We start from the raw sequence: 26,292 nt of genomic DNA, 5'->3' as shown, positions 1-26,292 counted from the left end.
AGCAGAGGAGGTGCTGATGTTGCTTCTTGGAAGGAAATAGATAACATCGACAAGGGAGCGTAACTCCCTTTGGTCAATAATTAAAATGGAGGAAAGCTGTACGTGTGCAGTTCCCCCTGACAGAGGGTCAGTACGGAGAGACTTGGGGGGGGGGGTCACTGGAAGAGCAAGGACACATACACGATCACATCAATCCATCCATCATGCTAACTTGTGTGTGTGTGTGTGTGTGTGTGTGTGTGTGTGTGTGTGTGTGTGTGTGTGTGTGTGTGTGTGTGTGTGTGTGTGTGTGTGTGTGTGTGTGTGTGTGTGTGTGTGTGTGTGTGTGTGTGTGAACACTGGTAGGCTCCTGTCATGCTGATTTCAGAGTTAACAGATGGTCTCTGTCGAGGCTCGAGAGTCCATAGTCTGTGAGAAGACATGTGAATGTGTGAGTGTGTGTGTGTGTATACATAGGTGCGTGTGTGTGTGTGTGTGTGTGTGTGTGTGTGTGTGTGTGTGTGCATGGCTTTCTGATTTGCTCCTTTGTTTTTCTTCTGCTAATCTATTGTAGCTGACTTCCTGTTTCTGTAGCTCTTTGCTCTGACACAGATTGCTACAGTGGAAGGGGATCCTAGTGGTCTTTGGCCTACTTGTCAGCTTCATTGACACTTAGCAGCTTAATCCTGCTTGAAAAGCTCTTCATTGCTAAGCCCATGTTTGCCAACACCCCCCCCACCCTTTCATGCGTGAGTTTCTCTGAGGCATTTTGTACATACATAACTGATTAGAAACCCACAAACACATGAGCATCAACTCTTTCATTCATGTTGAAAAATGGTGTGGGTTTCTGCTGACACTGTTATTTAATAATACACAAAAGAAATAAATCTTTAACTTCAGTTAAATTGTATCAAATTTAACTCATTTTTTGATTCAAGAGATGAGTATGGGTAGTAATAAATACAGTAGCTCAAATTTTCATTTAAATCTTCCAAATTCTGAGATATAACCCAACTGAAATACATGAGTTATGCTGGAGTTGCCCAGATGTGGACTAATTCTCTAATGGGGAAACACACACACAATATCCACCCTGCCCCGCTGGTGTTTCATTTATTTCTGTCCATTTTCATTAACTAACACAGTGTGTGAGTATATGTGTGATGGACGGCAGCAGAAGAGCAGATTAATAATGAAAAGTCATGTCAAACATCGAGTAAAGCGTCGAGTAATTTTCAATAAATTACATGATGACATAATCTAATATTTTCTGCATTTACAAATGAAGAATGACTTCAGGAACTTGATGGGTGTTTCGTGTTGAGTTTTTTTCGAGTCCCGCAGGCTGGAAACAAACAGCAGAGAAAAATCACATGAATGCAAATTCCTCCCTCCTCATCTGAAAAGAATGACCACTGTTGTCAGGCAACAAAAAAAATGTTTTCTAGAACTCATTAATAATGAAATACCATTTAAGAGTTTCATGGTAAACACAGAGACGGCAACCCTTTGCTTTGCAGATAAACAAGGTAAACATGTTTGTGTACTCTTTCTGTATTCATTAAACGTGTGCCACATTACGCAGTGTTTTCTCTGCCAACTCCCCCCGATGTCTTCTTCTGCGCCTCTCTAGCAGCAGCTGATCAGTGACTCCATTCATTCCAGGTCAATTTGGGCAGTGTGAGCGATATTGCTGTTTCATTACACACTTCCTTCCTGTCTGTCTCTCCGGCTGAGAAAAGAAAACTGAGGGACCCAAATGTAGAAAGGAAGGAACAGGAGGAGAGAGGAGGGGAAAGGGTGGCACCAATGGGTATGTGCAGAAAGAGAAAGAGAGGGAAAAGATAGAGGGTTAGAAATAAGGCAATGATAGAGGAAAAAGTGGAAAAGAGGAGAATAAGGATGACAGAAAAGGTTTACAGCATGATGCGTGGTGGTGGACGGTGGACAAAGGGATGACACAAAGGAATCAGAGATGGTTAAAAGGGTAGCGCGACAGGTTGTAACTGATTTAGAGAGGTAGAAAGGGGGCCATAAAAGGGAAGGAATGAGGAAGAATGTCAAAAAAAGTGTAGAACAAGAACCATAAGGGATTAATGGCAAAAAAGTGTAAAAATAAGGATGACAAGAGGGAATGACGTTGGGAGAGGAAGGAGTGAAAGGAGGGGGTGAAAGAACAGGGGAAAGGATTTGAGGAGAAAAAAGGTTTAGAATGGAAAGAAGGGATGAAAAAATGAGAGGACGAAAAGTTCTATGAAAGCTGAAGCATCCAGTCTACTTTCAGGATGTAATAATTCCATCCATCCATCCATCTTCAACCGCTTATCCGGGGCCGGGTCGTGGGGGCAACAGTCTCAGCAGGGATGCCCATACTTCCCTCTCCCCAGACACCCCCTCCAGCTCCTACGGGGGATCCCGAGGCATTCCCAGGACAGCCAAGAGACATAGTCCCTCCAGCGTGTCGTAGGTCTTCCTTGAGGTGTCCTCCCGGTAGGACATGCCCGGAACACCTCCCCAGGGACGTGTCCAGGAAGCATCCAGAACAGATGCCCGAGCCTCCTCAGCTGGCTCTGCTCAGGCGGAGGAGCAGCGGCTCTGCTCCTAGCTCCTCCCTAGTGACTGAGCTCCTCATCCTATCTCTAAGGGTGCGCCCAGCCACTCTATGGAGGAAACTCATTTTAGGCCGCTTGAATCCGGGAGCTTGTCCGTTTGGTCATTCTTCTTCACCACGACACACCTATATAGTGACCGCATCACTGGGGAAGCTGCACCAATTCATCTGTCAATCTCACTTTCCATCCTCCCCTCATTCGTAAACAAGACTCAATGACACTTAAACTCCTCCACTTGGGGCAAAGACTTCACTGACCTGAAGAGGGCACACCACCCTTTTTGGGTCGAGAACCATGGCCTCAGATTTAGAGACGCTGATCCTCATCCCACTCGTGTCACACTCAGTTGCAAACCGTCCCAGTGTGCGCTGAAGGTGAGGTCAACAGGACAACATCGTGTGCAAGAAGCAGAGATGATATCCTTTGGTCCCCAAACCGGACTCCCTCCGGATTCTGGCTGCGCCTCGAAATTCTGTCCATAAAGATTATGAACAGAACCGGCGATAGAGGGCAGCCCTGCCAAAGTCCAACATGCACCTGGAACATGTCTGACTTACTGCCGGCAATGCGAACCAAGCTCTGGATTCGGTCTTACAGGGACTGGACAGCTCTCCGCCTCTATTGTTAACAGTGTTGACTATGTACTGCTATCTTCTCTTGAGGCGCCGAATGGTTTGCCAGAATTTTTTTGAGGCTGACCGATAGTCCTCTTCCACGGCCTCCCCGAACTCTTCCTAGACCCGTGTTTTTGCCTCCGTCGAGCTGCAGTACACCTGGCCTGCCTGTACCTGTCAGCTGCCCCCTGAGTCCTTCAATTCAACAAGATTTGATAGGATTCTTTCTTCAGCTTGACAGCATACTTATGTTGTCCGTAATAATTGACAATTAATAATAAGAGTATTTAAAGCTCCTTGTAATTAAATTACTCTGCCATTTTCAGTCCTCTTTTCTCCAATCGTCTCTTGAATGAGCGTTTCTTTTTCAGAAGTTTGACGGTTACAATCACTACCACGCAAAAAAAACCAGACGAAACAAAGAAAGAGAGGAAAAACAACAAGAACGACAACGCTGTCCCCGGGTTTAGTGTTCTGCAGCTTAATTGGGTTGTTGCACATTTTACTTCAGTGCTTTATTAAGCTCGAACCAGCATCACAACATATTGCCGTTTACACAGTGCCGTTTGAATGTGCGTCTGTATGTGAAGAAAGCATTAGATTGCAACAAGACATGAGACAAAGGAGGGAGAAGAGAGTGAGAAAGAGATTCAGCCTCAACTTTTCCCCTTGGGATTGGTCGCCATAGCTACGGAAGCATTTTAAGCTGAACGTGGGACAAACAAGGACTAGTGTGAAAGAGGCGCAGGAAGAAATATCATGATAGCACTGAGGTGGTTAATGTAGACATGTAGTGTAGATGAAACGAGAATAAATTTAATATATTTTTCTTTTAAATTCTGTTCAAGTTTTGTGAATCAGAGAATATCTGGGTATCAATTTATAATTTCATTGTCTAGACTTCACATTTAAGGTCCCTAACAAAAGCACGTCTGTCATGTATATAAGCTCAGTAACCACAAGATACTTAATCTGCAACGGAAAGCACGAAACGCATCAGTAAAGCGCGGTGACTTGTTACGTCCTCCGTAGGAAAACGGAGAGCAACGAGAACAAACAGCATCCGCAGACGATGACGGCTCGTCTTACCACCAGACAATCAGACTCCATCTATATTTCAAAAGCCATGGAAAAGTGTGACAATGGGCCACCATGATCCAAGATTAGCGTAGGGCACCTGTAAAGAGGAGGGGGGCACAGAGGGATTGTGTTTCCACGCTTGTAGCTGAACCATAGAATCACCAGAGGGCAATTTGTCCTAATTTGAACTCAGCCATGAACCCTGAGGTGATTTCAATGTAAATGGAGGTGAAATCCAAGTCTCATGGTTCCAAAAAATCTTTTTATCTACACAGTGTTATTTCTTTATGTTACAGAGCATGCCATTGAGGGTCTAGCATCAATACAGAAAATGATCAATTAACTAATCGCTAACTGCGTAACTCTCTCTTCTGTACAGCTAATCAGCTGTACAGGACCTTGTCTGAGAAGCTGTGACATTTTGCTTAGATCAGCAATTTGATAATGATTTACTACATGTTTCTGGAGACGGTAAGTGGGCAGAAATTGGGCCCAACACAGGAAACGACTGTCTCAGATACACACAAGCAATGGGCTTGTCAATATTTGCATAAAGTACAGCCAATGTTACTGGTCATGAATTATTTATGAAGACTAAAGGAAGGAGACTTGTAAGCATCGGTTGTACTTGACAGTGTTGCCATGGACCTATCAAATGTGTGTGTGTGTGTGTCATTCCACGGGTTGAGTGACTGTCTCAGAGAGAGAGAGAGATGCGCTCTGCTGCGTTCGATGGCAAAGTCACTGCTTTCTCAAGGACACTGCGGCTAAGGGGCAAGAGCGACGGAAGAAAAGACACGTAAAGAAGAAGCACCACTGAGGAAAAGACATTTAGTGATAGGTAGATTGAGACGAAGAAACAAAATAAAATACTGAGTGGATGAGGCAGCAAAGAAGATTAAATGAAAACAAAAAAGATTTATTGCTACATGGAAAAAATTTTTTTATCAATATCAATTAATGATTTTCAATCACACTTTAATCAACTAATGTGGTCTGAAACATATTTATGAATCTTTCCATTCTCTGAAGCTCAAAATCACATCTGATGGTAATCTAAGAAAAGCAGGAAATCTAGTTGATGCTTGTATGTTGGCTTTAAAAATAATTTTGATATTCTAAATGTATTAAACTTATCCTTTAAGCAGCACTAATGGGAACCAAATTGACTCCAACACCAACAATTTACAAACAGGGAGTCCATTCAGTAGCAGCAGACTGGGTGAAGTGTAAGTTATACGCCATGTGGAGAAGCCTTCACTGCCGGGTTTAGTCTCACTAGCAACCCACTAAAACCTTGATAGTAATCAATTATTTATACACACACACGCACACGCACACGCACACGCACACACACACACACACACACACACACACACACACACACACACACACACACACATTTAGACCCCAAAACCCACTGAGATGATAGTGGGGAGGCCCCCGACTGAATTACATAAAAACCACTTTACATACATAAGCAGAGGGTTCAGCAAAGCAGTGATCAAACTCCGCAACCACTCGGACCACAGCACCTGACCGGCTGTGATAAAAATAAAAAAGAGTCTACACTTCTACACATCCTCAGTGTGTATTTAAAACCAGACCACAAGATGATTCTGGGTCTGCTATTTACACATATACACAGATGGGAAGAAATATGTGCAGCAAAGTGAACGCATAGATCCATCGACAAATACTAGGATCTCTGAAAATAGCGGCAGAACATCTGATTTTTCTCCAGGTTGTTGGACAAGAAAAAGACCCCTTGTTTGACACAACTACAAACACACACACACACACACACACACACACACACACACACACACACACACACACACACACACACACACACACACACACACACACACACACACACACACACACACACACACACACACACACACACACACACACACAGATTCTTGGGCTCAGCAGGAGTGTGAAACAACCTCTCTGCTACAGAGCCTCCCTTGTTTTCTGGCTGATTGGGCCCCCTGCAGCCACCCTTCCATACACACTACAGATCTTGAAGCACTAAATGTACAGAGACAGACAGGTAAAGATATACAAATGGATTACAAAATTCATTTCACTCACCTCCCCTGTTCTTCCTCGCTGCTTTTATTCCTGCCTCTTCCCTCAATGTGGTCGCTGAGTCTGGAGTCACCGTGTCGGAGGAGCAAGGTTCACCACCTGACAGGACACAAGGTCAAAAGTCAGCTGACATCAGCAAGACGCAACACGAGCGTTAGGTTCAACTTGACTTGAATAACCAGTTGGCACAAAAAAAGGAGGTGGGTGGGTTGGGAGGGGGACAAAAGGACATGATGATTTTCAAATAAAGATATTTGACTTACACAAATACAAAGCAGGTTTCAAGCTAAAGACAGAAAGTAAAGAGAGCTGAGCAGATACCAGATGAAAGAACGCAGCTTCCATTAAGCACTCCAGCAAGTACATTTTTAATCTCTTCACGATAGCAGTAATTATTTTTGCACTGAAGTATGACTGCTTCACTTATGCACACAGCAGATCCCTGGTATACATCGATTTCTGCTCTCCTTACTCAGAGGCAGGAGAAACAGTAGAGAATGAGTGAGATGAGAGGGAACAAGTGGAAGAAATGGGAGGCATGGACATACAGGGAACAAAAAAAAAAATCCGTACAGTCTTCTCTTTTGCATGTGTCCTTGCGTAATAAAAACATTAAAATTAACAGTATGTTTACTTTTTATGTTGTACTATTGGAAAAAAATCAATCCTTGCGTACACTTCAACCGTATATTCTGTTATTACTTTTGGGATGCGTAAACGTCATGTTGGGATGCAAAAATTTTTCTTGAAGCGCATCCGAGGGATGAACTACTTTCTTGAGGTAAAATGAACTTCGCATATACAAAGAGACCAAAAGAGTGTGTGATTTTCAGAGGATGCCAATTAGCACCTCAAAGACATGTTTACCTTCGATAAAAAGTCGTACTCTTTTTGCAATGCCACCTCATTTGACACCAAGTAATTGCATGTCCCTGCTTGTGTTGTGAAATCTGACATCAGTGATCCTGTCAAACCAATGAACAGAGGGTGGTGCATCCTCCACAAATATGGCACACTGTTGCCTGGCCAAGAAAATCAATGCCAAGCAAAAATTTACAGTATTTACTTACCGTTGTGTGTGGAGACGATGTCACACCTTGTTTCATGGAGAATAACTGAAGTGGGTGTTGGTTGTTGGAATATGTGTCATTTTATAGTCTTGCAGGACAAACTGGTTCCCAGTCGTACTATGATCCAAACTCTATTTACAACTTGTTTTAAAGAATTTGAAAGTTGAGATGTCTGAAAAAAATATGTGACAAAAAGCAGAAGGGCACAAAAAGGAGGATCAGAGCAGATCAGATACTTGGTCTGTTCACGCTTCCCTTAAAAAAGTATAAAGTGTCATAGTTTTATACTTTTATACAAGCGTGTTGCTGCTACTGTTATTAACTAGCTGCAAATCTGATCTAATTTGCAGGATGGAGCAAAAGGTCAGGCAAAAATAACGAACACTTCATGTGTATATCAATATCAATTTTTTTTTCCAGGAGAAGATTCTACTACACCTACTACAGTTCTACCACGGAAATGTATGGTATGCAGATTAGTTGCAGATCATGGAGATCATTCGTCACGTCCCTAAATGGGATCATTTGATTGGTTTTAAAAATTAAGAATCAAGTGTTAATTACAAGCATAAATATTCACATCGTGGATTAGTTCCTCTCTGTTGCAGAGCTCTTCGGCAGGGGTTAATGGAGATGTGCTGTCAGATAATGGTCTCCAGTGGCTGACACATGTTCTCGATGGAGTGCTCAAGAGAAAGAAAAATAAACCTTCAGTCGAAAGCATTATTTAATTTGCCAGTCCTTCACATCTCATTTGGAAACCATTACTGATAGTGAAAAATAGGAAGCTAGGTGTCAAACTGAGAAGCAATGGTGCACTGAGGCGTAAACAAAGACATAATTTTATGCTACGGCAGTTGGTATAAGAACTTGAATCACTACATAAAACACAGAGAAATTAATTTTGGTATTGATGGCGTAATGTGTCACCTTGTTAATCAAATAAGGCTGTAAATCTGCCATTAAATTTATGACCCACAGGGTACTGCCATTTTACGACGAGAGAAGGTGCCACTGCCAACATTAGCTGGTGACGACTCCGCTCGATTTGCTTGCTATCCAGGTGCAGCGGGGATTCCGGGCGGGCCGTGGGTTTGCTCTCCATGTCGCTGTTTGCTGTGGGTGGTCTGCTGGGGGCTGCTGGGCCTGTCACGCTGCTGGCTGGTGAGGCTGGCTGGAAGTCGGGCTATGTTGGTGGCCCGCCGTCTTCTGTCGGCTCATGGGGCTGTTTCGTTGGGCCTACACTTGACCTTTGGTTTGGCTGGTGGACCGATGGTGGCGCTGAAGAATGCCTCAGTGCGTCGGGGGTGAGCTGGCTTCTGGCTGTTGGCCAGCGGTGTCCGGTTGGCGGTGGTTGGCGGGCATGTGTTGCGGTGCCGGGGTGCCCAGCCTGGTGTGGGTGGCTGGCTCGTGGGCGGTGTGGCCCCGTGGGTTGGTAAGGTAATCGGTCGTGGGGGGAGTGAGGGGGGTTGGTGGGGAGGGGCTGGGTTGGGGGGGTGGGGTTGGCTGTTCGATAGCTGCCTCCCCTGGATGGTGTGGTGGCTTTGGGCTACTCACTGGCCTCGGTCCTGCAGGGCTGGCCCCCTGTGGCCCGGCAGCCGGGCCTGGTGGAGCGGGGCATGCATCGTATTCATTCCCCGCAGTGGTGCCGTGGTGGTGCTTCTCTGGGTTGTTGTTGTCGCGGGGCGGGTTGGTTGCTTGGACCAGTTGCCAGTTGGTCACCCGTAGCCTTGATGGTTGCCAGACACCTGTGGCCTTGGTCCTGGTGGTTTTGGCTGGGCCGGGTTGTGGGCTCGGGCTGGTTTGGTGGCTGTGATACTAGTCCCCCTTACAGCCCTGTCCATTTGGGCCGGGCCCACACTAGATTGCCTCCTAATATTCACTTCACATATGTCACGCTGCACAATACATAATAACCTTTAGTGGTAGGGAGCCTCCTTGCCCCGTGCCCCTTGGGCCTGTCCCATGCGCCCTGGCGGTGGCCGCCGCTGCTCCTCTGGGTCTCTGGTCTACATGGTTCTCGGTGCCCCAGTGGCTCTTCGGGTGATGGCTTCTGGGTGCTCCTGGCTGACGGAGTTGGGGGTACTCAGCTAGAATGGCCCTGTTGGGTTCCAGTAGCCTATCTGGGCGTTGGTTTCCATCACACATGCATGTTGGGTCAGGGCTTACCAGCTACTGTCGAGTCCAATTATTGAGAACCATTGGGTCCCGTCAGAATGTGATGAGTCTCTCTTCAGACATCACAATCTTATGTCCTCTATCTTCCTCCTACACTGGTTTCCTCTGTTGGCCTGTTCTATACTGTCAGGACCTCCACTAAGCTGGTGTTTTATAACATTGGTATTAAGGTATCAGTTCTAAGATATGATAAAACAGCCTAAATCTTTTTCACTCCAACAGCACTGCCTGTCTATCCACTACTTTGTTTGTGTTCTCTCTCCCTGTCTCCTTTTGCTTTCCCCCTTAATGCACAGAGGTGCAGCACTTACCTCTCTGGCTCACAATAGGAAATTCTAATAAAGACTGACAATTTAGTTCCCAGAGAGGACTGGTGATGCACGTATTAAAATATATAAAAGATTTTGCTGCAAGACTAAAATAAGCATTAATCTCATAAAAGGTTGACCCCCTTTTATGGGGTTAAACTATGACAATAGATGCAGACAAGACCCAAAAAAAATCATTGCATTATGTTTGCTGCTCAAGGCTTTATTGTTCTTATCCCAGACTACTCAACAAATGACATGTGTTTAGATTTTGAGTTTTAAAGATTTCATTAATCCTTTATTAATCCTTGTTGTCATGCACTGGGAGGCAGAGTAGTTGTTGTCACTGAGAAAAAAGCATGCTAATTTGTAAATTACAATAAGGAAAAATTGTATTTAATCCTACATTTGTTTAAATGTATGGAAGAAAATCAAAAAGACAATGCCTTTTCGATTCTCATACACTAAGTCCAATTATGATGTGAGTCAGCATCCCTAGCCTCATTATCATTTTAAAATTATTACATGAAATCCTAATCCTGATAATCTCGATTATAAATCATTTTCATTACAGTGATGCGCTTGCATACACTTATCTGATTTGCATGCATTTGAAAATGTAAAGCACAATCATTAAAATTGAATTAATTCAGAGATCACTGCATGCAGTATTTATGTAATTGTATGTGTGCAAGTGCACGCGTGTGTGTCTTACAGTTTAAGTATATAGATTTTCTATAACCTGAGGTGCAGATAATTAGACTTAAAATACACACAGGAATACAAAATCACACACTGTAGAGAAAAAGTGAATCTCACACACGCAAACACGCACACACACACACACACACACACACACACACACACACACACACACACACACACACACACACACACACACACACACACACACACGCAGACCAGCAGATCATTTAAGACTCAACCGAAGATTGAAGAGTGAGATGCTGCAGCTGGATGGATTGCGGCTGGAAAATGCCAGGAGAAGACAATATGAATATTTAGGTGACAATGAGATAGTAGAACATGACTTGTGGGGAAAAGTACACATTGGTATTTCAAAGGCACAGCAGAGTGCAGAAGCAAATAACTGAGGTTGGGTCGTGATAAATTAGGACGCTAATACAGGGCTAATGCTCAGTGACAGAGGTACAACATGAGGTTGGGAGAGGGAGAGCGGAAAGGAAATGATGATGAAAGTGGAGAGAGAGTGAGAGGTGTGGGAGTTTCCAGGTTAAGCCTGTTGGTACCCATTCTTGTGGTTCAGGAGGGTTTGCTCTGAATCTCTCTACTCAACAATAAAAGCAATATATGCTCATAGAGATGCAGCTATTGCAGTCCAATTTACTGCTGACTTCCTTTCTTTATCCACAGGAGAGAAGGTTTAGGGAAATCAAAAAGCTCTCTTCTAGTGGCCGGAAGAATCACAAAATTTTGTGTTTGAGAAGAAAACCATTTATTTTCTAAGTAGAAAAAGATAGAATAAAACCGACCATGCTATACTTCAAGTTGAAATTCTCTGTAGATCCAAAGCTCAATTACAGAAGACTTCCATGTCAAAGGCAGGCAATGCAATTCTTTCTCAGCAGTGTATCTTCACACCATATGTAAATTAGTAAGTCAGCAAATATGTAATTAAATTGTTAAGTAAGCAAGCAATTAAATAACCACATAAACTAACAAATGTGTTTTTCTTTGCTAAAAAATTTGTCAGCATGGACAGACCTTTCAATTCTGTTAGTCATCTGTTCGGTTGTTCAATGCGGCTGCTTGGTGTGAGTCAGGCCTCTCTAACAGATGAATGCAAACGCCACCACAAACACATTCAGACATGGATGCATGTGTTAAGTACACAGACATACACATATAAAAGCTCTGGTTACAATTTAACATCTACAAAACAACCTAGTTTTCAAACATTGCTTAAGACGTTATGGCCCGAAATCAGCTCGGATTGGCTCCAACCCCATAAAGAATATGTGATAACAAAAAAAGAACGAAGGAATTTTACACTAATAAATACCTTCAATTTACTGGCAAAGATTATAAAGTTTCATTGTTTCAAGTTATTTGTGTTCCTTTTAATTAAGCGATAAACAAAAATTATCCATTGCTTTCCTTGGTCAAACAAAACAAGTCATTTAAAATTGTCACCAAAGGCGTTTACTTTGAAATGACTGAGTACTCCATCAAAAAAAATTGTTTGTGCATGTGTGTGTGCACATGTGTGTATCTACATCTTCTATCTAAAAATGTTTGGTTTTTTTCAATGTCACCACTTTGTATTGGCCTTTTTCTAGCCTGCACTGTAAAGCAGTATTCAAAATCACTGTAAGACTGATCAAACTAGTTAGCTACAGACGCTAAATTTGAGATAGCTAATATCCAAACTATACAATTTAATTACATCTTCTTGGTAGATCAGTCCAAACATATTTGTTACAAGTTCTGTTAAATCCATAACAAAGCAAAATTCTATTTGATGGACGAATAGTGAGATAGGACACCAGGGTGTAATAAAATCTCAGCGACAGACAAACTGGGAGATGTTATGTGAACATATGGCTCATTCGTTCAATCAAACATTGGGTTTATATGGCCTGGTTGAAGGCACAAGTACCCTGGGACCATTTTGCATCTCTTTGAAGTGTTTCGCTTCATTCAATTAGGCATGTGATTCCAATGGATTTGACTCAGGTTTATGTACCATGCTGCTGGTAAGTCACCACTGCCTGGGAACTGAATGCTCAATATGGATGAAAGATGAAGAGAACTCCTTCACTCCCTTTCTTTTGTATTAACAAACATGAGCACACATGCAACGAAACACAAGAGAGTTAATCTGGCCCTAAGACTCATACAGTAGCTTTTAACAAATCCAAGCTTTGGCCAATCATTCTCTTTCTCTGTAGGTTGCCATAGCTACTGCCTGCCTCCTTGTCTGTACAATGTGAAGGGTGAGACTTCACCGTTGTGTGTGTGTGTGTGTGTGTGTGTGTGTGTGTGTGTGTGTGTGTGTGTGTGTGTGTGTGTGTGTGTGTGTGTGTGTGTGTGTGTGTGTGTGTGTGTGTGTGTGTGTGTGTGTGTGTGTGTAACCCCACCAGACTGGGTATTAACACTTCCTATCTGTCACCCTTACATTCACACTCCCATTGAATGTCTGAGACAGGAAGGTGTGAGATAGCAGGGAGGTGAACCACACTGAGAGGAGGGAGCGTTGTGAGAAAAGAACTTCAGCAGTGAATGTGGGGTCCCCTTAAACCACCCAAAACTTCTTTTGGTATACAGTGCGCCCTCGTTACTCATGGTTAATGCATTCCAAGAACCATACGCGAATAACAAATTCTGCGATATAGCGACGAACTATCTGTCTTATTATTTATGGTAATATAAAGGTCCCATATTATGATTTTTTTAATTCATGTCATTCAGCTGACAGATGTCCAACAGAAATTTGAAATGTCTTGCCTCAAAGTGACCCGTGATCTTCAATATCTTTCATTGAATATTGATAAAATCATTTCCGTCCCCAAACACTCTGTGTTAATGGGGCGTAGCTCTCAGCTCCCTATATCCACCCCTCCCCCCTCTGAGCTGCCTCTATCAACACTTTCTTACAACAACTTTTTTAACTTTCAGTAGCTTTATTACAATGTATTTCGCTCTTGTTTTTCTCGTGTTTGTTTCTCTGCCCTGAGCATAGAGTCGCTTTCTCAGTCGACGTGACTCCGTTGTTCATTATGTAAACACTATATGAGCTGATCCTATTGAGACCACCAGTAAACATCTCGAAGAATTTAAAACACACGGTGTTTGCAAATGGGCAAAAATCAGTGGCAACAACAACAGATGTTTACACGCAGGACATACGTTGTTTCTCGACAATCGTCACGGACAATGAGAGATCGCAGTGAGCAAAACTATTGCAATGTAAATGAGACATGGTAAAGATAAGGCAAAGCGAGTACTGCATATTGAACTGTAGCGAGTACACTGTATATTCTGGGCTTGCACTAGGAAGTAGTAAGACCAAGCCACTGTGGCTCGGTGTAAAAGAATTGAGTAAGCCACAAAAAGCCACATTCTGTGTCCCAGACAGCGGCGCAGCGCGCTGACGACCAATGCTTGTCGCGGGGGGGCGGGGGGGCGTAGGGGGGATACCCCTCCACAGGGCGGGTACGGGGGCCTCCCCCAGGAATTTTTTTAGAAAATGGGGTTGTTTTCCTGCATTCTGAGGGCAAAATCTTCTGTTCAGTTTACCTACAAAAATACACTAAAGTCAACAGTTCAAGCTTAACTATCTTTATTTCTATCCTGTTTCTATTCTGTTATTACGTTGCATTCACTATTTGAAGATACAGACATACAAAATATTACTCAATGTTTACTTGTAAGTAGCCAATGTGGAATTTACTTCGCCTATGGCGAAGTGGCGAATGGCTAGCGCAAGGCCAGATATTGAACTGGCTGTTGGGCGCCATCCCTATTTTCTCTATGGTGAGGAAAATGCAGGGGTTTTACATCCTGTAATGGATACAGTCAGTCACTTCTATTTGAGTCAGACTGATGGTCTGGGCTTGACTTCTTACGACACAGGGAGCAGGGGTAGTGTGTGTGTGTGTGTGTGTGTGTGTGTGTGCGTGTGTGTGTGTGTGTGTGTGTGTGTGTGTGTGTGTGTGTGTGTGTGTGTGTGTGTGTCACTCATTCCCAGCCTTTGTCTCTCACAAGGCTGGGAATGAGTGATAATTTCACCTCTTGATTTCTGCCAGGATTATTTCACATGCAGGATTTATGTTGACTGGTGACAGTGAGTATCTGTTTTTCTGTAAATAAAGGCTGAGGTTGTTTGTTTATGACTGGTGTGGACACACGCAGCTATGTTCACTATGACATTGAGTATACGCTTTTAGCAGACACACACACCTGATTGGAGCGGGGCTAAGGGGCTAACTAGTTAGCCAAATGGTAGCTGACTTCAACAGTTGGTGAGGAACTTTCAGTATGTAGCTCTGAGCTGGGACATTACCGCACAATGCTACCGTAGCCTTAATGAACTCCCTCTCGGGGATGGCCACGCCCTTGGGCATGTCAACCAATCAATATCAGTCACTCTGTCCAATCACAGAGCACCGTTTGTGAGGTCACAAAGGGCAACTCCAGCAATATCCGATCGTTTTGATTCGGTCCAGGCCATGAATTCCTAGAATTCCAAATCTTTATATATATATATATATATATATATATATATATATAGGATATAGGAAGCTTTTGTTTTCCAGATTCTAAGAGTTGGTCGGGTAAGGGAGGACCACTATGTAGAGACCTGAAAAAATGTGATTGCCATAATAGGACCCCTTTAAACGTTTATGAACCCTCCCCATACTGATATTAATCCGTCTTCTATCTGTATTACCTTTCAAAGCATTTTTGTGTCTCACGTAAGTACGAGACTCATGAAACGTAGCGCACTTCCGGATGCCGTCAGCCAATACAACGTGCATACAGTGTCACATGACTGCCTACCAAAAATCTGTGATGAGATGAAGCATTGATGCACAAATGCACGAGGACACACTGTATTAGCATAAACCAAACCAGTGTTTCAATGAATGGTGAATTAATCGAGCTGATTTCAAGAAAAAACATTTTACTTCGACGTTACTTTGAGAAATAGTCATGTTCATTCTAAAATCTGCAGTGTTGTCCAAATATAGCTTTAGTAATATAATTTACCATCACATTTTCTCTTTTTGATGATGATGTCATAATTATAGTCCACGATTAATCCTTTTATACTTTATTAAAAGCCTTTATCTCTTGCTATGTGTGTTAGCTTCTGCCATGCACTGACAATTCTCTGATTTTAATACAGTATATAATCTGCAAGTCACAGCAGCTTACTGTTAACCAGCCAAGCATGTCAATCTGCAGAGCAAGATGATGCAAATGTTTTCACAAATTAATTCTACTACTAAAATTTTGCAACAAAGCAGAGCACTGCTTTTGAAACTATCAGGGAACTCAACTAGAAAAGGTGTGTGTGTGTGTGTGTGTGTGTGTGTGTGTGTGTGGGTGGTTTTGTGTGTGTGCGTGCGTGCGTGCGTGCGTGCGTGCGTGCGTGTGTGTGTGTGTGTGAGAGCACCCAGAGATTGTCAGCACTTTCTCCTATTTAAAACACTATTTAAAAAACTCCAGAATGACATAGATGAAACTGTTTTGAGTGTGTGTCTGCGTGTGTATTAAGATCCTTTGGTGTGTTGCTTCTAGGTAGATGACAAAAATGATACACTTGAGGATCAACATATCACAAAAAACTCCCACCATCTGCCTGACAGCCAGCAAATACAAACACAGCCTTCTCTTACTCTGCTATTTCTTTATCCCCTGCATTGCTCCACTTTTCTCTCTATTCTCATTTTCTGCAGTGCTTCCATCTATCATTATTAGGAGGAGAATGGATGACCTGTCAACACCTGCAACCACACTTTGTCCCTTTACTCCCCAGAGGAAAGAAGAGGTTTAATAACAGAGAACAGCTACAATGAGTAAGCTATGATGCCTAACAAATAACATAATTCTAGAAGTATAAAATTATTCTAAAATTAGGGATAACACAAGCCAGGTTCCAGGGTGGAAGGAAATTGGATGAGAGTGTTTTCATCTGCAAAATAGCTGCAGTTGTAAGACTTGAAGCTATTTTGGCTGAAGATATATTTAACCGCTATTTTCTTATCATACTTGGTATTCATTTACAATGAATTGCATATTGACACATTTCTAGAGAGAATTAATTTTGCTGCACCAACTTACATTTAAAAGCTCAGCATACGTATATATGGTTATCATTATTTTTTAATGATTTTTTCTTAGTTCTGCATACAAAATTGTTGCTTTTTAGCTCAATGTGTTGTGGTAATACTGAAACAAACAAACAAACAAGCAAACAAACAAACCATTAAACAAACCATCCAGTATCTTGTTGAAAACAATGTTAGTATTTACTGGAACTCTTCATCCCAAAAGGAGTGTGATGAATGAAATTTAAGGGTAATAATGATTCCATAAGAGAGGAAAGGATAGGAACAGTTAAGATGTAGGAGAGGACCAAAACGAGGCATATGGATGAGGAGGACAAACAAAGGACAAAGAATTGTCTCCTGTTAGTACGTAAAAATAACTGCTGCCTGATGGAGGAGCAAACTGGGTCAGAGAATTCCCACAGAGAGAGAAGGAGAGAGAAGAGGTATCACATCAATTCAGTCTGTGGCATCACTGTGAAGCAGAAGCCTGCCTCCCCCTTCACCTTCCATCTATTTGTTCCTCAATCTATCCATCTGACCATCCAAATAGGTCTCCTATCCCACCTCCTTTCCCGAATCATTTCATCTTCCCCAACCGTTTGTCTATGACTTCTCAGTGTCACCCCTTTCTTCCTGTGTTAATAAACAGTGTTTACTTTATCAAATCTTCTCTGAGTTCCTCTCCTGCAATTATCCCTCCTCTCAGCCACCGCTCCCCTTTCACAATCTCTCTTTTCTATGACTGCAAAGACACGTTTCCGACACATCCCGCCAAGTGACTGAATGGGCTTCAGGGTATATTTTATTGTCAGTTAAGATTTTAATAATACAGGCTTTAGTTTAAACAATGCAGACATAAATATATGAGATGACATATATACAGTATCCCAATAGTATGTCGACTCAAGCTGCTACATGGTGGTACATTTTAGATAATTTGTCACATACAATGGTGGGCACAATGTTCCAAATTCAATTTTGTTCCTTGGTTTACTATTTTACCTTCAAAATATTCCTCATAATTTATTGATTTTTGATATATATATGTTTTATTTCCATTTAAATTTTATGATTATTCAGGACCTTTTCTATTCTGGTTACCATTGAATTGAATCAAGACCATGAAACTTCAATCTCAGTACATCTATCAAATCATATAACATTTACATATATTGATCATCTGGAGAACAATTGAGTAAAAGTGAGCATCTTTTCTCAAACTGATGCTTTACTCCACTGTCAATGCAGCTGTCAGTGAATACTTCACAGTCTATTATGTTTTTAGTTTTCCATTGTTATCCAAATCCACTCTGTAAAAGTAACCTACTACCATAGAAATTAAATTGGTCAGCAATTCTAGGTAGTAATTAAAATCTTTATTGATGAAGAAAGCTGTAGGCATGCTAACATTTTGGCAGACTATTAATCAGGCTACTTCGCATATTGCGCTTATCTGTATGTGCGTCTAAGGCAGAGCAATACATCTAGAAGATATATTATTAGAAGAGGATTTTCCTCCTGTGTATTCCCCGTGTCATGAACTCCAATAACCAGAATATATTTTAAAATGTTTGTCCAAAAGGAGTGAGCAAGCTCAATCTAATGCGAAAATAAGTAAAAGAACCTTTTTTGTTACCTATGCACAGATTATGAATCCAAACATGGGAGCTCCTGGTTATAGCTTTGCTTAAAATGAACCCAGAGCTTAAAATGATTAAGAACTCAAGGTCTCAATGGATTAACCTGCCGGGCTGGTTGGAAATGGGCAGGGCTGCTTCTTGGCAGGCTGACTTGCGGCAACAGAAATAGACTGAGCTGACTGCAGCATTTGTAATGTACTGCAGTAGTTGTCCAGGTTTCCATTTTTTTCATTTAAAACCTCTTTGTTTGTGGAAAAATCATAGCTTTGTGTACATATTATGGTAGTATAAGATGTTTTTTAAGAAAGATCCTATTCAGTTGTTATTTCCCATGTCAGTGACACATGGATTTCGTCACTTTAGACGACGAGAAGCAGTTTCTGAGTCAAATAATTCAAATTGGAGAAGAGGATGCAAGCACTGCCCAATTATTTTCTGTCCTAGTCACCAAAATAAAAATTCGACACACACACTAACTGCATATATTTGGAATAGATCAACAAATTAAGTTTGCTTGTTTGTTCATGTTTAAAAAACTGTTATAACTTCCTGCATAATTGCACTCTAGTCAAACTCAGTCGACTGAGCGCCATTATGGATAGATCTTTTATTTATATTTTTGACACTCATGTTGACGACATAAAAACATTTTGTTCAATGACTGACTAAGAGACCAGAAACCTAAAATATTCTTTACAGATACTTGAACACACTGACTCTGACATAAGGTACCTGTGTGTGTACATTTAAAGTCTGAAAGTGAAATGAGAAAATGTAATTCTGTGACAGGAGTCAAGTTCAACATCGCTGAACTGCTCATGCGATACAAAATTAGGCTTATGTTACACTGGAGGTGGTACTGTTAACTGTAAGAGAAAAGGAAACACTCATTTTCCATTTAATGTGGGTGACATTTATACAAGTGGAGAAAAAAGTGCAAAAATGCAAAGGAAGAAAAAAGAATGCATGTAATTTTAAATGTAATTTAGAGAAAACAGTTCCTACAACAAATTCCATCTCAAAAGCTAAAATATGTTCAAGGGTTGTATCTGTTGTTGCATGGCTACAAAGACACCCAGCAATGGACAGTGTTAATGCATCACAAACAGAGACTGAACATGAACTGAAAATGCTATCTTGACAAACAGGACATGCTACTGGTGAAACCACAACGGAACAACAGCGTTCTGAAAGCAAGAGTAATGCTCATGCTGTGCCAGACAAGAACCTGCCGTATCACCACAGAACACACACAGATGGCTGAAGGTACAGGTGAGGTCTGCCCCTCCCCCCAATAGATCAACAACCCCCATCGACTTCAGCCAAAGAAGCTGCATCACCCCCCTCACCAGGATGCTACTTTCTCTTTTGCTTCCCAGGCTGATGTGTTCTTTCTTCACCTTTAGTTTCATTTAGAAAAATGAGTCACCCTCTGGACGTTGCTTAGTTGAGGTCAGTCCATTACAGTTAGAAGCAACCTGCCTTGCATATTTAGCATCCCAAAACAGAACTTCTCAAAGGACATGTTTCCCTACGTCTGAATGGAGCGCTACTCTTCTGTGTAGGGAAGTTGTTCAGACAACCCAGTTGTACAATTGATCTCTTGCTTTATCCCCTGGCGTGCCCTAAAAGTCATGAGAAGCCTTTCTCCTTGCAGTCTGCATATTCTCCTGATCATTAACCACCACACTGTATGGCAAACCTGGCATGGATTCCCAATTAACTGGAGCCTCCAGCTGCATGGCTCATTATTTTTCTTATTTATGTAAAACAACTGTGAGTTTCTTCTTTTTTTTCTTCACTAACTCAAAATCCTGCCTAAATATCAAAGGGCGTTATCTCTTTATTGCAGAAAAAAGTTTTAGTAGCGAAGAGTTTTCCTCCTCAAGCCATTCCAAGTCCCACCTGAATGGTAAATCCAACATGTGCAGTTACATCATAGCACATTACAAAAACTGGTTCACTCAAAGTCGAACCATGAAATAGAAGTACTTCCCCAGCATATCCCAAAAATATCAATAATAAAAAAAACAGAAAACATTAAAGAATTATAGAGAAACTCTTTCAATTAATCAACAAATTAGCTCGATAAATCATCACAAAGTCTGCTAAATATTCTAGTTTCTTGATAAAATAATAAACAACCATGTCAAAGGAAAGGAAAGGAAAGGAAAGGAAAGGAAAGGAAAGGAAAGGAAAGGAAAGGAAAGGAAAGGAAAGGAAAGGAAAGGAAAGGAAAGGAAAGGAAAGGAAAGAATTATGGTCTGAATCATTTGGAAAATAATGCTGATGCTACACCAGAGGGAAGCAGATCAAGAAGCAAACAAATAAATAAAGATCCTACATTTAATTAAAAAGAGAAAAAAATATTTTGTGGGTTAAAGACAGTCGACCCCTGCATACACCAGTCAAAAAAAGAGCAACCGCTAAGAAGCCACACTAAAAAACTTGAAGATGAAAAAGTACAGCGCGCCCTTGCGCCCATGCTCGTGACTTCGCCTCATCGTGGATTTTTGGTAGGCAGTCACATGATACCGTACGTGCATTCTATTGGCTGACGGCATCCGGAAGTGAGCTCGGTTCCGGAAGTGTCGGACTTATGTGAGACACAAAAGTGCTTTTAACAGTCTATTGCAGTGTGGGAAAACATAATACAGATAGAAGGTGGTTTAATATCAGTAAGGGGAGGGTTGTAAACATTTAAATTACCATAAAGATAAATAGTTCGCAGCTCTATTGCTGAATTCATTAATTGCGTGTCGTTCCTGGACCGCAAAGAATGAGGGCGCACTGTACTTATCATATTAATCACTAGTACAAAAGCAATCCAAACAGACATTTAACTTCAGAATGAAGAATACATGCATCCACTGAATTAAATTTTTTATCAAGCACTTCATGTCAGGAAACATGCAATTACATCACTGAACACAACTAAAACCTCATCTTTGGGAAACTCAGAGAAACAAAAACACAAAATATAATATTTTTGGTTTCTAACACACCTCATTCTGCCACCAATAGAACATAAAAATCATACAAAACACATTTCTTTTTTTTAAAGTGCTAAAGTTGTTATAAAAGGTCTCTGTAATGTTTTCTTCCTCAATGTTATTCACTAAAACTGCTCTAAGATGGCTGCTTTCTTAGATTTCCTACTAAATTTCTTAAATAAAACCCTGAGAGGAGGCATAGCTTTGTTGTCTTAGCAGATTTCTTATCCAAACACTGAGCTGGCAGAGGGAGACTGAACTATCATAGCTCTCAGGCTTTGCAACCTCCCACAAGAAGAGCTCATGGTAGCAGGATCATGACACGATGTCAGTGCAACGTGACTGGGTTAGGGTTGGATCAGGAACAGACAAGGGGTGTTACAAGGACAGATACTATTTAGAACAACTAGATATGTTTCCAACAAGTTTCCGATCAAATTTGTGTCCTCTGTTTACTTTTATTTTAATAGACAAAGAGCTCTGTACTATAAGCCATTTTTGTTTTCTATTTTTTCTTTTACAGCCATGCACAATAGCAGCTGGCTGAGTGGTCGCTATGCAAGTCAAGCTGACTGTGATGTGTGTCCTGGAGTGAGACGATGACACCTCTGAAAGATCTCAGGAGAATTATGATGAAGTCTCTCTGATAGCATTGGGTGCCTGCTCACAGACATGTCTGTGTGGAAGATGGGGATGCTCTGTTGCATCCTTTGCTTTTTACCCCCTTCCTCTCAGCCAGCACAAAAATAATGTTACCTATACTGTAACAAATTATCAATAAAACTATATAGATTGTACATTATTAAACCATATTTAACAGTACAATCTGTATTTTTTCTTACATCTCCTTCCTGATGAGCAGAGCAAAGTTGAATAAGTAATTTAATCAAGCAATGAAATTAGATAGTACTCACTGCAAATTAGGCCATTTGTAATGGGGTTAAAGCTAATAATCTTCTACTCTGATTTATCTATTATTTGCTCTAAAAAGTGTGAAAATAAGGAGTATCTGTCTGGAAGTTATCAGAGCATGGAGTGATGCTTTTTTTGTGTGTGGGAAAAAAAGCAAAAAACTAAAAGGTTATTTAATTTACAATCCTCACACTTGAGATTCCCGGTGAATTATTGTTTCTGCTTTATGAAGCATTTAACCTACGAATCAAACCATTAAATTCAGCATTCATTTTTTTCACTTTAATCAGTGACAATTTTTGCACTGAAAATAATGACGTAATTTAGATATAAACCACAAAAACAAAATATAAATCTTTACCACAATATTCATCTGTCACAATTCCTCTTGCTTGTAATGATTTACGCGTTATGATTTTGTTACTAGTATACCATCATTTTGGTCGCGAATCTCTGTGTGTGTGTGTGTGTGTGTGTGTGTGTGTGTGTGTGTGTGTGTGTGTGTGTGTGTGTGTGTGTGTGTGTGTGTGTGTGTGTGTGTGTGTGTGTGTGTGTGTGTGTGTGTGTGTGTGTGCAGAAGAGACGTTCCATATATTTTATTAGAAAAAAATCCTAATCACAGATAGAATCTCACACACCCCGCCCACACACATGGCGCCACACAGCCTGATAATCTCTATTACCAATTATGGGTAATATGTCACAGTTTAAGATGAAAGCACAATTAATCAGCAAACTGCGGTCAGTGAGTCAGAGAGGAGAGGAAATATTGCTGTTGGCACTTAAAACAAATGCTATACAAAGAAATAAAGGATAATAATTCTTAATTTTGTCAGAGAAGCAATCAGATGTCATTTACTTTTTTGCTTTACTTCATCTAGAGGTTTTGTGGATGACGGGGAAAAAATGTGTCCTGATGCGTGTTCAATTGGGTTCCAATGAAAGCGGCACAAATGCACACTTCCATCAGTCTAATGGAGACGGACATGCTGGCTCTTCTTCAGAAAACAGTGGTTTGACTGGTATTTTTATTCAAATGAGGCTACTGCATGACAAGGCGGACAGTACTTTAGTACTTCTCAGACTTGTACACATATTCTACCTGTTGTTTGTCAGTCAAAGCAAAAGTTTCTGACAGGATTTTCTTTTCCCTTTTGAAAATCCTCGACTGTTTATCTCCTTTGGCTCGTCAACATCCTTTCTGTTTTGCGGCATGACTGAAAGACATACAAAGGAGACTGCTAGAGTAATTTTCCTCTATCTACATTGTCAAAATGCTTCTTTGGATTGAAAATAACCTGTCGATCCATGAAATGCTCTACGCTATTTGTTGTCAATTGCCGATTTGTGGCGGGCTGAGCTGGATTGTGTTTTTTGGGGCACTGGCAACTACCAAGAACAGATGTTAGAGCATAAACCTGGCTGTATTGTTTTGTGTTTGTTAGCAAAGAGGGTAGCCAACCATCCTTCATCTGCGCTGTCTAATGTAATGAAAGATAACAGTAACAGATAAAGCCCGTAAACATAGCATATCACACTGGTCAATGAAAAGCAGTTAATTTTAACTAAACAGCTATGAATAAAGTTAAAATGCGTAGCTTTAAAAGTAAAAGCCAGTGTTATAAACCTCAGGCATAGATAGTTTTTCAGTCACCATTGCAGTGGTTTGATTCAATCATAGCTATGAAAACTTAACTGGGGCTTAAACTGGTAACCACACAGCCTCAGTCCTGCAACTTCTCACTAGTTAATAATAGTAGCAGCTACGGGTTTATATAGTAGTATACTGTAAGACACCTGAGCAGAACGAGTATCTAATCGGCTTAGAATGGAAAAAGTCTGCCAAACTACTCTGGGAGTGGGTGATCCAATCGTTATATTTGTTTGCCAATGAATAAAATGTCTGTCGTAACCATTTTAACCACTGCATAATGTGTCTTGTGTACTGATGGTGTGATGACTGGTGCCCCATGTCCTAGATAGAGGGGTAGGGTTAAAGAGGGGAATTGGAATTGGGCTGCAGTCACAGTCCACACATGGTCTTGTCCAGGAAGTCAGAACGAGGGCAAGCTACAGTTTCCCTGATCTAAGCTCTTTTTGACACAGTAAGCAGGGTTGGGACATTAGAAGACAGGAACAGGGGAGGCTTCTGCATGTGTGTGTGTGTGTGCATTTGTATGTGTGTGCGTGTGCATTTGTGCGTGTGTGTGTGTGTGTGTGTGTGTGTGTGTGTGCATGCGTGCAAGCAGAGAGGTGACACTCAGTAAGCCACCATAGCTGAGCGAAGCAGAGCAGATGGGCCTCCCGTTTCACACTGTCAAACTGTCAGTGAAGGCAATCACTTTACCCGATCCGTCCACTTCTGCTGCAGCTCCTGGAGCCACAGAACGCCACATTCTGATTGTTGTAATATAAAAGATTAAGACAGACTTCAATCAGGCTATCGTGCTCACAATGAAGATGTAGTACATTTAATAACCAACCAATGTTGATATGTAAAAACCTGTGTTCACACTAAAGTAGACTTGCTGCAGCAACAAGACATGGTGCAGCAGATGAGGTGATTTGCATGTCACAATACATTTGATAGAGGTAGTGTATTAATGCAAATGAATCATTGGTGACTGCACCTTTCTATCCCACACATCAGAATCAATACGAAACAGAACAGAACACAACAGCTCCACTTTCATACAACATGACCACGTTATAATCTCTATATCTGTCAGTCACATCGGTTGACTTTGGGTCACTGGATCAGTCAACTTACGAACCATGTGAAGGCTGGTATCTCCATGTGGGTTGTTTCTGTAATCAGCACACATGTGAGCATGTAGCTGTGTTTATACTGTATAAGATAAGACAGTACCGAGTGGACATTTATACTAGGGACTTTGGTGGAAGCAAAGATTGTGAATGAAATATGAATTCATATTTTCGGTTTTGTCCCGATAACTGTAGCAGCCGATAAATTATCCGCTGTGGTTTTGTTGTAGTGTTGTTAACTGCCCTCAATGCATGAACCAACAATTAAGCTAAGCCAATAAGAAGCCACAATCTTAACTCTCATCATCTACAAGGCATGACCACAACAACATGATAAATCAGTTATCTGAGGAAGTGAAAGGGAGAAAAGATAGGCTTTACTTCTGAAAGCTTTTCCTCTACAAATATGGCATTCAGTCAATTACACCAGAGTGCGATGTCATTTAAATTACTGAGCAACAAGCAAGTATTGTAAAACGTTTGTCTCACACACTTCAGTCGATCAAATGAGCATTTATGAATGGATTCCTCAAACGCTGATTGAACAATTGGTGAAGGGCATTATGTGGTATTCAAAAGATCTCTTCTATTTTCGAATTTGCACCGATAAAATTCTAAAACAATATTTTTCCATTTGAAATATTTTTCAAATTGTTATGAGTAACAAAAATCCTGACGCTTGTGTTCATGCATGAACATCTAACGTGAAGTGAGTGCAGTTTCCTTTAGGGTTAGCACCTTTATTTGGCTTCACCTCAATCGGTAGGGTAGAGATTCAAAATAAAATACTTCAGTTGTTTATAATTGTGATCTGAAGCTTTTTGATTTCGACTTTTTGAGGTTTCTTGGCCTTACTGTTCACATACAAATGATGAGATGACAACGCTATGAGTCTAAATGGACATAGATTGCAAAAGCAAAACAGTTCCCTAAAGCATTGGGATGAAAGGCAGCCTTTATTCCATCATCGCGCAACTGCACAAAGGTCAAGTTAACAGTGACATGGGATACCAGCGCGTGAATAGTTCAATTCAGGTTCACCATTTGTGTGGACTGATGCAAGCTGTGGTGCACAAAACCTTACATGGCCATGTCTCACACTCACTGCTTCTGTCTGTCTCTTTGTTTTCGCTCTCTCTTTCCATCTCTCTCCAATGTCTTGTCTCTGTCGTGCTTTAGCTATTCCTGGATTCCACACGAAGGTGAAACAAAACAGGAACGA

At 41.3% G+C, this 26,292-nt stretch overlaps 1 protein-coding gene across 3 annotated transcripts in view; it reads right to left on the bottom strand.

Annotated features, from left to right (window-relative positions):
- strbp (spermatid perinuclear RNA binding protein) overlaps nt 1–26,292 on the bottom strand; it is a 68,786-nt gene that overhangs the window by 37,704 nt on the left and 4,790 nt on the right. For 2 of the 3 annotated variants that reach the window (XM_068335247.1, XM_068335244.1), the window contains exon 2: nt 6,389–6,484. The gene's annotated coding sequence lies outside the window, so the exon portion shown is untranslated. Of the gene's footprint in view, nt 1–6,388; nt 6,485–7,455; nt 7,628–26,292 lie in introns of those variants that run through there. The other variant, XM_068335246.1, reaches the window with a different exon arrangement.

Source organism: Antennarius striatus, chromosome 15, assembly GCF_040054535.1.
Source record: "Antennarius striatus isolate MH-2024 chromosome 15, ASM4005453v1, whole genome shotgun sequence".
In the NCBI taxonomy this organism is placed as follows: Eukaryota; Metazoa; Chordata; class Actinopteri; order Lophiiformes; family Antennariidae; genus Antennarius; species Antennarius striatus.
This window is presented reverse-complemented; position numbering and strand designations above follow the sequence as displayed.